The sequence below is a fragment of the Triturus cristatus genome, chromosome 11, assembly GCF_964204655.1.
Source record: "Triturus cristatus chromosome 11, aTriCri1.1, whole genome shotgun sequence".
Lineage (NCBI taxonomy): Eukaryota > Metazoa > Chordata > Amphibia > Caudata > Salamandridae > Triturus > Triturus cristatus.
Window position 1 is genome coordinate 648194105 of NC_140594.1, and position 13734 is coordinate 648207838.

Sequence of the window (13734 nt, forward strand, 5' to 3'; positions counted from 1 at the left end):
GCACCACTTCAGTGGATAATCAAGTTGGAACGGCTGAGCAGCCGCAGTGAGCGGGAATATAGTGGATTTTCCCCAATTAATGTGGATACCGGACATGTGCGCGAACCTAATGAATTCCCTCAAGATAGGGTTAAGGTTAGCAGCAGGGTCGCGGAGATACAGCGTAATGTCATCCGCGTACAATGATATGAGCACCTCTCGCTGCAAGCAGCGCAGGGCCTTGTCCCTGTGATGCTGTCGGAGCCGAGCAGCCAGCGGCTCCATCGCTATGGCGAACAGAAGTGGGGATAGGGGGCACCCCTGACGTGTCCCTCTCGATATAGCAAGGGCTTCGGATATCCGACCGTTCACCACCACCCGAGCTACCGGCTGATTATAAAGGATATCTATCCACCGCGTGAATCCGATCGGCAGTCCCATGTTGCGCAGGATACATTGGAGATAGTCCCATTCCAGGGAGTCAAATGCCTTAGTGGCGTCCAAAAAGACTGCCACCAGTGGCAAGTCAGGGTCTACATTCTGCAAAATGGAGAAGAGGGTCCGGAGGTTGTGGGAGGTAGCCCTGCCTGGGACAAATCCCGCTTGATCTGACAACACCAGACCTCCCAGTATCAGCTGCATTCGATTAGCCAATACTTTGGTCAGAATCTTGGCATCACAGTTGATTAAGGAGAGGGGGCGGTAAGAGTCGCAGTATTGAGGTGGTTTCCCGGGTTTTAGCAGGGAGGTAATCAGAGCTTCCTGCATTGATGGTGGGAGCGCACCGGTTTCGTGAGCCTCCATATAAACCTCGCGCAGTATTGGTGCCAGGATATCTACATAGGCTTTGTAGAAATCCATGGGGAAACCATCCAGGCCGGGGGCCTTACCCGGCGCCATCTGTCCAATTGCGTCTCTAATTTCCTCCAGGCTTATGGGCTCTGCCAGGAACTCCTGCTGCCGGTCCGAAAGCCATCCCAATGTGAGTTCCCTCAGATAGTCATCTATATCGAGATTACCCACTCTGGTGGTAAAGTATAGGGTCGAGTAGTGTGCAGTGAAGGCATCAAGGAGCGATTTAGTGTCCCGCAAAGGTGACCCCTCTACGCTTTCCAGCTCCAATACAAAATTTGAGCTCCGAGGAGGGCGGACCACTCCCGCCAGGAATCTCCCGGGGCGCTCTCCCTCCCCATAAGCCCTCGCCTTGAAGTATTTACCCCTGAAGTTAACCTCTCTCTCCGCGGTAGATTTGTATTCCGACAACGCCGTCCTGTATTGTGCTTGCGTATCCGAGTTAGTGGCAAAATCGGGTTGAGTTTCTAGTGCATGCAATGTAGTTTCCAAGTCGTGCAGAGTGGTACGTAAGGCTCGCAGCACTCCTGAGCCCTTGGAGATACAAATACCCCGCATTGTGACCTTCAGCGCTTCCCATAGGGTGGCGACTCGTTCTACTGACCCCTTGTTATGCGACAGGAAGTCCTCAATGTCTTGACACAGCTCGGTGCGGAACAGTTCATCAAGTAAAATGTTGGGTTGGAGGCGCCAGGAGGGCGACCTCCCCATCATGTCAGGTAAGCGGAATTTAGCCAGCACCGGGGAGTGGTCAGAGAACGTACGACCTACATGTTGTACTGTGACCAGAGAGGGAGCTAAATTTCTGGAAATGAATAGGTAATCCAGTCTGGCCCATGTGGCGCGTGCCGTATTCCAGTGTGTGCCCTCCTTCCGCGTCGGATGCAAATGTCGCCACGTATCTATGATGTCCTGTGTATTACAAAGGTCGCGTAAATATCTGTGTGTGTTGGTGTAGTGCAAAGTAGAGGGATTGGATCTATCGAGCTCAGGGTTAAGCACTGCATTAAAGTCGCCCCCCCATATGAGGTGCGTGGATCCCACTTCCCCAATTCTGTTCCAGAGAGCAATGAAACTACTAGGGTCATCCCAGTTAGGGCCATAGGAGCAGGCCAGAGTGATGGTTTCCATTCTTATCCTTCCCCAAGCCATACAATATCGTCCTTCCCGGTCAGCTACATCGCCCAGGGGAATGTAGGGGACTCCTCTTTTTATAAGAATAGCGGTGCCTCTCGCATAGGACGAGTAGGGCGCAAAGGTAGAGTGGGCCGCCCACCTGGCGGCGAATGTGCTACTACGACGGGGATCCATATGGGTCTCCTGCAAGAAGACTACCTGTACCTTCAATCTATCCAACGCTCCTAATATGTGTCGTCGCTTCCTTGGATCTCCCAGGCCTCTAACATTCCAAGTGATAGTCGAGAGGAGCCCTCCCCCATCTATGTCAGTGTTGACGGCGCTACCCATGTCCGTAGATAGTGGAAGAATAGGTCAGGGAGCCTACCACGTTATTCCCTTCCTTATGCCACTGGAGGTCGAAGATGTCAGATGGTACAACAACACGATGCATGTTCACTTCCCCATAACTGAATTCAACAAAAACAAATACAACCCCCTGAAAACCACCCCGCCCACCCACACCGACATCCCAATCATGTCGAGCATCACGCCCACCCCATATAAACTTACAATACCAAGTCATTACCCTACTGGGGAACACCCAATTGGGGGACACAAGGGGTCCGGACCTGCCTTTCACCTCCCCCAATATTTCACCCGCTGTCCGCCAGACACTTTAGCCAGCGGCAGGTGCGGGAAGGGGAGGGAAATGCCGGGGCGAGGTCATAGTTAAGGAACATCTGGGAAACCCATGAAGGCTGCAGAGTCCGGTTAGCGGCGGTCCACCGCGCGAGGGCCAGGGCACTTACCAAAGTGCACCACAATCGCCCAGGCCCGAGGCCACGGCGTGGGCGGAAGCAACACTGGAGGAACTTGATGGGCCCAAGTAAAGACCACGATACCTTTAATCAATCCAGTGCAGAAGTGGGCGATCTGGAGCCAGATCTCTCCGATGGGGACCCGGCCGTTCCTCGGGGGCCCCTGTAGTCTTTAAGAAAGAGTTCCACTTGAGAAGGGTCTTGAAAAACGTGAGGTTTGCCATGATGGACCACCCTTAGGCGAGCCGGGTACAGCATGGAGTATTGAAGTCCGCTTTGGATCAGGCGTTTCTTAACCGCTCCAAATTTGCGACGCGCATCCTGCACTGATTGTGCAAAGTCTGGGAAGAAGGAGAGTGTAGTGTTTTCAAATTGTACAGGTTGTTTCTCCCGGGCTAGACGAAGTAGAGTATCGCGATCCCTATAGTTCAGAAAGCGGATGACGATGGGTCGTGGGGGAGCTCCAGGCACTGGACGAGGGCCCAGGGTGCGGTGGGCACGTTCAACCACCAACTGCGGAGAGAAGGCGGCCGCGCCAAATAGATCGGTCAGAAGCTTTTCAATGAAGAGTTCCATTTTGCCTACAGGTGTAGATTCCGCCAGACCAATAAGGCGCACGTTATTGCGGCGCGACCTCGCTTCCAAATCCTCATTTTTGTCGGCGATTACCTTCAGTAGTCTCTCCATTTGCGTTACTTTGACGGAGGTGCCCGTCGCCCCATCTTCCAGCCCAGAAATTCGCTGCTCTGCCCCCTTAACGCGCTCCTCTTGTTGGTCGAGCCTATGTACTACAGAGTCTAGGCGTCGGGACATTCCGTCAATTTTCGTGTCAATGGAGGTGAGGCTAGTTTGCATGTTGAGCAGGAGCGCTCTCCAGTCCACTTCCGCATCATCTCCTCCCTCAGAATCGCCGTCTCCCGGTGGCAGATCGCGGTTCTTTTTTTCTTTTTTTTTTTTTGAGTTTCGAAAGGGAGTCGGGATTGCTTAGTGTCTGTTTTCCCCATTATATCCAGGTATCTGGGACAAGGCCCCCACCGGTCACTAGTAAGGGGATCTCACTCTGGAGAAGTTGGGATCGCGGTGTGTATCCGGACAATGACTACCCACGGCTCTACTCGCAGTGCGCGAAGAAGGTGAAGGGCGCGATGTCACCAGCGCGGGGGGACCACCCCACAGAGAGCGCCTAGCCCAGTCGCCAGGATGGTCGATCTTCTAACGGCGTACATCTGAGGGGACAGCAGTTAGTATTGGTGGGGCCGAAAGGCCTGCAGCTTCCTTCACCGCAAGCAATACGCTGTGCCCGGGGGCCAGGCTGCGACAGTCCTCCCCCCCCCAGCTGGACACTGGGAGGTATGTGTTGGCGGTATTTGCGGGAGCAGCTCTCCTCAGTGGAACAGGAGGGGGGGGAAAAGGGGGGGGTATGGGCTATCGGGGTTCGTGCCGTTCAGCACCTCCAGGGGCGGCTACGGGCAGGTATCGCACCTCCCCCCCTCCTGTCTAGGAATGCAGAGATCCGGTAAGTGTCGTCCGCCATGCAGCTCCGAGCCCCCAGCAGCGTCACAGTATGGTACCACCTTACCGGCCCCACCGCAGGTCCGCCTCAGTAGTCGGAAGGTCCGTCTTCAGCGCCAGCCACCTCTCGCCGTTTTACATCCGCCGCCGTGCACCGCGGCCCTCCGTCCACGTGTAGGCCGCGGTGTCGCGTAGATATGCACGCCGGGTTCCACGCTCCGGCAAGGACACAGCAGCTGCCGCTGGAACTTTCGGCAGCAATTACTCCCGCTCCACCAGGCAGATCGGCCCCAGACTCGCCACAAGTATTCACCTCCGCCAGCCGAACACTCGACGTTGGTAAGAAGTTTGTTTCCTCAGTGTAGGATGGACTAATGCAGTAATAGCTCGCCCGGCTGGCGAGAGCCTCACAGGTGTGCGGCCAGTACAGTCCGGCGCCCTCTAGCGCCCCCCATATTTGCTTATGCTTTACCTCCACTCCCATTTATCCCTTATGTAGTGTGCGAAATGCACCAGGCACTTGTGACACTAATTTTGATTGCACCAACATGGGCCAGCCATCTATGGTATTCCCTCCACTTGAAAATGATCATCAGTCACCCTGAGGAACTGCCTGTGTCCAGGCTTTCTCAATCAACACCAGGGTTAGTTAACACCTCTTTTGCACTACATACCACCAAATTGCTCAATGTGGTACTTTAGGTCTTAGAATCTGGGTACCTGTAGCCTCCTCAAAAATGTGTGGAACTTCTTCGACCAACTAGCAGACAGATTATGAGAGGAAGTTGTGCAGCTAGATGGAAAACTGTTATAATTTAACGGTGCTCATAATAAATGTTTTTTTAATTCATCTTTTCATTGGTAAACAAAACAGTAGGCTTAACATATCATTATGCAGTGGCATAATTTGGTCATTACACAATAATATTTGCCTTGGTGTCACAGAACCCCATATAGTACATGATCCAGATGGATTATCAGGGTGCTTTTGTGGCCATGCCATTCCTTATGCTTAATGTACCCTGTAATTTCCTTTCACTACAAGCAATCTTCCTCCTATAAGTTCTCCAATCGCCCCACACACACTCATTTCTTGGGGCATCCTCTAGCTGTGTAGATCACTTGCTCCGCCCTCTGGCACCTATCTAGGTCAGCTTTCCAATCCTCAACTGCCGGGGTGGTCACAGCCCCCCATTATATCAAAAAGAAAAAGGGAGGGGGGCCAGGAGGTGATTAAAGGTCCAGTGCCCGTGATCCAGGAGTTAACGTAAAGTCAAAAAACAAGGGGACACTGTTCCTGGGGAGGTGTGCAGAGTGTCACTCACTCCCTTGAAAGAAGGTGAAGAAAGATAAGTGAGGACCCTAGGCCTAGGACTCACTGGTGACAGGAAAGAACAAGTCTTGTTCCTTGTTGCCCTCCCACACCCCGAAGGAACAAGACGTGTTCTTCCCTGTCCCCAGGAACAGTGTCCCACAGCCCCCCATTCCCTTGCGATATTTCGTTTTGTAACCCCCACCAGCTCACAATAAATGTTGTCTAACCATAACAGTCTACACGTCTATTAGCTGCTACATTTACAAAAATCAGGCTTGAAGTATACTTCAATACATGTAATATAGTAGCAATTACCTTCGATGTCCAAAACAGGCAATTGCAATCTGTTTTTAAAATATTCTATCGAGGATTTTATGTTGGAAACAGCCCACTCCCACTCCGCAGGGTGGTGGTGGACTCCCCGAACACACTGTGGTAGCTTGGCTCGAGTGGTCAGGAAACAGGCACCGTGCTAAGCATACAACATACCCAAACAATAACCATGCGTGCATCCGTTCCAAAAACGACTCTACACCGTAAAAATTATGAAAATATTCTTCTTTATCTTTTTCTCTTAGTTGCTGATTGGAAAAATAAATAAGTCATACAAATTTAAATAGTGCAGGTCAAATAAATACTGTCTGGAGATTCAATAAATAGGGATGATCATAAATACAAGGGACATAAATATAAGTGCAGGTAATACAGGCAATTAAATATTCTGAGGCGATAAATACTGAACCAATAAATATTGTACACCAACAAGTCCTGTAGACCAATAAATATAGTGAAGCAATAAATAGGTTAACACAATAAATACAGTGCCCCCAATAAATAATTAAAAGTATACAGCAGCACTCATGTAATCAGATCACTTTTCAATTCCTAAGGGCTGATTTGGCCCAGGCACAGCTTGTAGGGTTGTGGAAGGCTTGAGGGGTTCTACTCCCTGGCTGGGACAAGGCTGAGGCCTAAACTGAGGTAGATCAAGGGGGGAATACCAGTGCCCTGGCTTTCTCTCTCCACACAACCTCTCTAGGTTAGTCCCAATTCACCCCTGGCACAGTCAGGTTGGTTCCAGCACCTCCCTAGCCCCTTAGAGCAGTCTCTCAGATCTCCACAGGGCCTTAGGCGCCCTCTACTCCACTTACTGCCCTTTTTCTGATGTTCCGACGCCGCTGGAGTCGTGTCGATGCCGTGAGGCGGTTCCGGTTCGGTCTCGGCGGCCTCGGCACAATGTCAGTTCTAGACGACGCCGGTAGGCGGTTCCGGTCCGATGTCAGCGGCCTCGGTTCGATCTCGACCTCCGATTCGACGGCGTCGGGCAGTCTTACTCGATGTCGAATTCGGGCGGCTCCGGTCCGATGGCGCTCTCGGCTTCGATGACGTCGGCCGGCCTGGCCACGATGTCGACTTCCGGCGACTCCGGGGTGCGATCCTCACCCCCGACCTCCGGTGCTCCTCCTCTCAGGTTCCGGGCGACTCCGGAGTGCGATCCTCACTCCCGACCTCCGGTACACTTCACCTCGGTCTCCGACGACTCCGGAGGGCGGACTTCACTCCTCCGATGACGCCGCTCACTCGACCTCGGTTAACTTCCTCCTCGACCTTTGGTATTCCTCACGACCTCCGTCGGCGCCCTCTTACGACCTCAGGCGGCTCCGGGTACGACGTCTGCTTCTTCAGTCAGCGCCGCTTCTCCACCTCGGGCTCCAGGTCTTAGGCTACTCGACGCCGGACTCCAGGGAAACCAGTTTCCAGGTCAGGATCTTGCTGCTTTCTGCTTCTAAGGCCTGTTCCTGCTGTCCAGGTCCTTAGAATGAGTTTTTCTGGCTTCTTCCCACACAGGGCTACAGGCTGGGATCCATCAGTAGGGACAAGTATCAAGGGTGGGTTTATGGACCCCACTCCAGGCACAAGTTTCCACCCCTGCTGCTTCACTCCTTCCTCCTTCACTGTTGTGCTGCTCTCCTTTCACCAGTCAGGTGCCAACTGCCAGCTCCAACTGCCAACACTCTGTCTTAACCTCCCAACATTCTAAACCGCCTCCAACTGTCACAGAGTTCTGGAATGTTCTGGAAGGTGCTGGTAGGTTCCAGTGGATGCTGGTGATGTCACAGGTGGCCACCATTTTGTGCTTCAGGCCCTCAGACAGAAGTTTCAGGGGTAGGTAAAATGGCTCCCTGAATCTGCATCAACATGGAAAATGAAAACAAATGAGGGAAAAAGGGCCAAGTCCTACATAGGGGCTTCAAGGTAATCCATCCCAGAGGACCCCCAGAGCCTTCTCAGAACTTTAAAGTAGTCCTCACTATGTTAGTAGGTGTACCTTTCAAGCCCCTCTGCTCCCCACTTCAGAGGTCCAGACCAATGTTCTTACAGACGTTCTCCAGCCAGGGAAAACCTCTACTGAGCTCCTCTTACCTTTTAACAAGGCCCTTATGGATACCTTGGTGTTGGAATTGGACAAATCTTGCTATGCTCCCTGGTCAACCACCAAAATGCACGATGCCACAGGCCTGACCCAGGCGATCTTGCATTTCTGACCCTAAACCCTTCACGTGAAAGTTTAATGAGGCAGGCGTTTGTGGGAAAAACTTTGCTTGGGCCCGTTAATGCCAGCTGTGTGCTAGGGCACTATCCCAAACCCTTAGGGATTCAGTGGCTCTAGTACTCTCAGGCGTCCCTGAAGCTCTCTGATCTGTCCTCACCCAGGCCTTACAGGACTGTTGCGATTTAGCAAATGTCATGATTTTTTTGGGCGTAGACACCACCGATTGCATCGAGCAGGGCCCATGTCGTTATTCGCCACCAAGATTGGCTGTGGCCCATCTACTTTTTAGGGGATGTCCAGGCGTCCGTCATTGACACGCTTTTCAAGGGGCCTCGCCTGTTTGGGGACTAGGCAGACCCTGCTCTTGGGCGTTTCAAGTAGAGCTGCAAGGCCACTGCACATCCATGGGCTTATCCGCCTCACTTAGTCAACCGCATCAGCCCTACCGCTTCTTCGGTAGCTTTGACAGAGGTTCCCCATACCAACAGCCAATCCACCCCCACAAGGTGCCTAGCCCAGTCCACTACCCCCACTTGCAGACCCACCTTGAAAACCCCTTTTAGCGTGCCCATAGTGGACTGCTGCCACCCGGTTAGAGTCAGGGCCTGACTATTCTTGCCAGGTTGGTAGGCCATAACACAAGACAGATGGGTCGTTCATATTGTTCAAAAGAACCATGCCCTACCCTTCCTTTTCACACCGCCGCAGCTGCCACCATCTCCCCAGCGACTGAGGACCATCTATCTGTTTTGCCGCAGGAAGTTCAAGCTTTTTTCACCAAAGAGGCTATCAAGGACGTTCCTACACCAGAAGTAGAGGAAGTGGTTGTTATTCCTGCTACATTCTGGTGCCCAAAAAGGACAAAGGCCTTCATCTATTTTTAGACCTGCGCCCTCTCAACTCTTTCCTCCAGAAGGAAAAATTTGAAATGCTCACACTGACCCAGGTTCATGTCTGACCTCGACCCTGGAGAATTGCTGGTGACGTTGGACTTGGAGGGTATCTAATTCCATATCCCTGTCCTGCCGGCCCATCCTCGCTACCTGCGGTTTGAGGTGAGACAGGAGCACTTTGTTTGCTGTGGTCCCCATTGGTCTCCCCATTACTCCTCAGGTGGTCACAAGAGTGATGGCGGTGGTAACAGCACATCGTCAGAGGTCAAAAGTACCTGTCTTCCCCTTTCTTGAGAACTGGCTTTGAAGGCAGGCTCACCCCCAGGCAGACGTTAACCACATCCAGACTATACCCAAAAATCCTGTCACCTTTGGGGTTCACAATCAACATGCAAGGCTGAGGATGTGGCGTAACGGCCCTAGCTGCTGACTTCGGAGCCAGTGGGAACCATGTGGTGCCTGTCACAGGCAGATGTCTGTGACAGACTCCTACTTGGTGTGTTTGTGATACTTGGAGTGAGACCACGACTCAAAGACATGCAACAGTGGCAATCTGTGAACCCCAAGGTGCTGAGGGAGTGCTCCCTCAAGCTCCACGTCATTCAACTCTGCGACGCTCAGGGTTCACACGAAAGGTCCCGGGACCATTCATGTCATCGCACTCCATCATCTGGTAAGTCCCACAAACACAAGAGATCTTCGTCTTCACTTCATCTGTCCGAGTCTTCTGACAAGACGCGGGATCGTCGGGCCCAGGCCCCGCTAGTCGGCAGAACCTGAACCTGTCTCTGCTCCACACTACACTGAATTTGCTGGCGCAACCACCGCCCAGCTCAGTTTTGAGACCATGCACCTCCTATTTGGGCAACCGGGCCTCTCTGAAACGCCTTCAGGCCCCGTGGGCGCAGGAGGGGCACCTACTGGATCCACGCCAGCGAATTCGCTCTTAGCATCAGTCCGGGTTCCATGAATCCCTTGCTGTATCCAGAATGGATCAGTCAGCACTACTGGGTCCTTCCCCAATGCTTGCTCCAGTGCTGACACCCCTAGGCAGCACCATCCTCATTGTTATTGTTGACTCCAACACTGAGCTGCAGCGGCGTTTACCGGACCCATGCTTTCAGACGTGGAGCTGGTGCCTTATGTACTTGGTTAGCCTGTAGGGGGAGGGGTTTGTGAGGGGTCTAAGGACCCTTATGATTACCAGTTCCCTGTTGAAGAACATAACTGGTATGAGGAACTGGCAGAGGCTAGTGGGTAGGACACCTCACCCAATACTCTCCTGGTCTCTTCTACTGTGGCTACAGAGGAGGAAACCTCTTTTGCAGTGGTGGTACGTAGGGCAGCTGAGGTCTGGGCCTTAAGTTGCCCACAGTGGCACAGTCAACAAAGCTTTATTTCAATTGTCAAAGCCGTAAAAGTACATTCAAAGCACAGTGAAATGCATGTAGGCACAAGTAAATAAAAAACTAAAGATGAACAATTCATAAGATTATCATAAGAGTTGCATGTAAAAGTTAGCAAGAATGGAGGTTACATTAAAAGCTAAAAACAATTAAAAACTTTTATTCACATACACAAAGAAAGGGGCCGGCATGCAGGGTAACCACATAGCACCCAAAACCTTGGCTACAGCACATGCATATAAAGGCTGGCAGTCCAATGTATGTATGTGGAGAGTGGTGCTTGGCTACTTGTGCCTAGTTCTTTACATAGGGGCAAAAGCCACAAGGAATTGGCATAGGCAGTTACAAGCATAAAAAAACATGAGCTACAGGTTCGAGGCATATGAGCTGCAGATTGTACACTTAGCATAGATCGCCATCTGGTGTTGGGCCCGGATGTTTGCAGTTTGTTTTTCTTCTTGGACAGTCTTTGGAAGTCACGAGTTTGGTGACTCCTCCTTCGGTCCGTACTGCGCATGGGCTTCGGCTCCATCCTCAGATTGTTTTTTTCCGCCATCGGGCTCGGATGTGATACTTCGTGCTCCGGCTTCGAACTTCTACGGTTCCAGCCTCGACGGAAAATCCTCGTTTCTTCGAGTTTCTTCATCATCATCTTCATCTCTCGAAGCGGCACTTTCTCCATCCCGTACATCGGCACCGGCCTTCGGGCCCTCCTCGACTCCGGTCCCGGCCGATGGAAAGGACTCCGTTCAAAAAGTGCCCAAAATGTGGGTCTAAATTTCCCCACACCGACCTCCATCAGGTGTGTAACCTTTGCCTCTCTCCAGAACACGAGGCTAGAGACTGCCCCGCCTGCAAGTCTTTTCGATCGAAGAAGACCATCCGAGATCGAAGAGCTCGACGCACCATGGCGCACTCATCCTCTGCAGCTCCACCGGACATCTTCGGAGACGGCGCCGAAGCTTCGGGGCAAACACACCGAGCAGGAGGAAGACATCGTCAGCGCTTCCGAGGCCGACGACTCCGACGTGGAGGACGTTACACCGGCGCAGCGGGCCGTGAGTACTATACCCCCTCCCACCCCCGCGCCGAAAACCAAAGAGACTCAGGTTACTCCCTCGCCTGCCGGCCTGGGCAAAACCAAAACCAAAGCTTCTATCACCCCACCTACGGGCCCGGTGTCGAAGCCTCCAAAGTCTCACGGCAGCTCGGGATCGAGCCAGCCGACGCCCGGTGCCGAAAAACAGCATCCGGCACCAAAGAAAGCAATATCCAGCTCGACTCCGAAGCCACCGGTGCCGAAGCCTGGACACTCGGTGCCAACCAAACACAAACACAAATCTGTCGGCACCGACGCCCCGGCGCCGAAACCTCATTCGACGCCGAAACACCCGGAGACCTCAAAAAAGCATGGCGCACACAAACCATCGAAACCCTCGGTTCCGAAATCACCGGTGCCGACAGACGATCCGGCACCATTGGCTCTGTTTACACCAGACCCTCTACAAAAGACTCTGTCCAAAGACTGGGCTTTTGACTTTAATTACCAAGAAAAGACGCCTTGATACTCCGGCTCCTCCTCCTCCACCCAAAAGGAAGGACTCTGCTACTTCTCCCCTCAGAGTGCCCTCCCCACTACCGCCTCCCCTACCTCCTCCACCACCTCCACCCCCTCCCCCTCCCAGGTCTCCGCCACCTCCACCTCACTACGATCCGGCCCCATCCCCAGATCCGGATGACGGGGACCCGGACAATTACCCGGCGGACGCCCCAATGGATCCCACTCCACCAGGGACCCCAGACCCATGGGAGGATTACAATAACCCTGATATACCAGATATACCTCAGGACGACCTATACCCATCCAGGCCGTCTCCTCCAGAGGACTCCTTAGGGTTTCATCATTTAGTGCAGAGAGCAGCACACTACCATGGGGTGGACATGCACAGTGAACCAGTGGAAGAAGACTTCCTACTGGATACATTTGACATACAAGACAAATCCACTTCTATTTTACCCATGCTTAAGGGTGTCACCAAGCACGCTACAGAGGTGTTCAAAGACCCTGTCAGGGCCAGAGTACTCAACCCTAGAATAGAGAAGAAGTACAAAGCGGCACCCACAGACCCTGCATACATTAAGGGCCCTGCTCCCCTAGATTCCCTAGTTGTCTCCACAGCTAGAAAGTGGGCTAACTCCCAATCCTCAGGAGAAGCCCCACCGCCAGACAAGGAATCTAAACTTCTGGACGCGTCTGGTAAACGCACCGCCTCCCAAGCTGCAAACATATGGCGCATTGCAAACACACAAGCACTGCTTGCGCGATATGACAGAGCACACTATGACGAACTAGAGGCTCTTATGCAGCACCTTCCAGAAAAACACAAGCGCAAGGCTCATGACCTGATACAGGAGGGTAAACTAATTACAAACACCTCCATTAAGTGTGCCCTCGATGCAGCCGACACTGCTTCTAGAGCCATAAATACAAGTGTCCTGCTTCGTCGCCATGCCTGGCTCAGGATCTCAGGGTTCAAGCCTGAAGTCCAGGCGTCCATACTCAATCACCCCTTTGACCAGCAAACTCTCTTTGGGCCAAAGGTAGACGAAGCGTTGGAAAAGATGAAAAAGGACACAGACACAGCAAAGTCTATGGGGGCACTCCAAACACAAGCCTCTAAACGTTCCTTTCGACGCTCGTCCTTTCGTGGCACAGGCAGAGGCTCCTCCACCGATAACGCCTCTACCTCCTACAAGTCCCCTCCTCAAAATACCTTTTCAAAGGGCAATCAAAGGGGCGGTTACAGAGGCAACAACAATAAGGGCAGGGGCAAAACCAACAACACCCGTTCTGCCACCCCACCCGCACAATGACTCCCCTCCGCTCCCCCCAGACCATCCCACTCCGGTCGGGGGCAGACTACAAGACTTTATCCACACATGGGAGTCCATAACATCGGACAAATGGGTGACCCAAATCATTCGGTCAGGGTACTGTCTCGAACTAACATCTACCCCACCCAATATCCCACCAAGGCACCGTCCAATGTCTCAAGAACATTCCACACTGCTCAAACAAGAGGTACTCTCACTCCTCCAAAAACACGCTATAGAGCAGGTCCCCGTCAATCAACAAAATCTAGGGGTCTACTCCCTATATTTCTTAATACCAAAGAAAGACGGGACCCTCAGACCCATTCTCGACCTCCGGCCTCTAAATGCCTACATACATTCAGACCATTTTCACATGGTCACCCTACAGCAAGTCCTCCCACTCCTCTGCCAG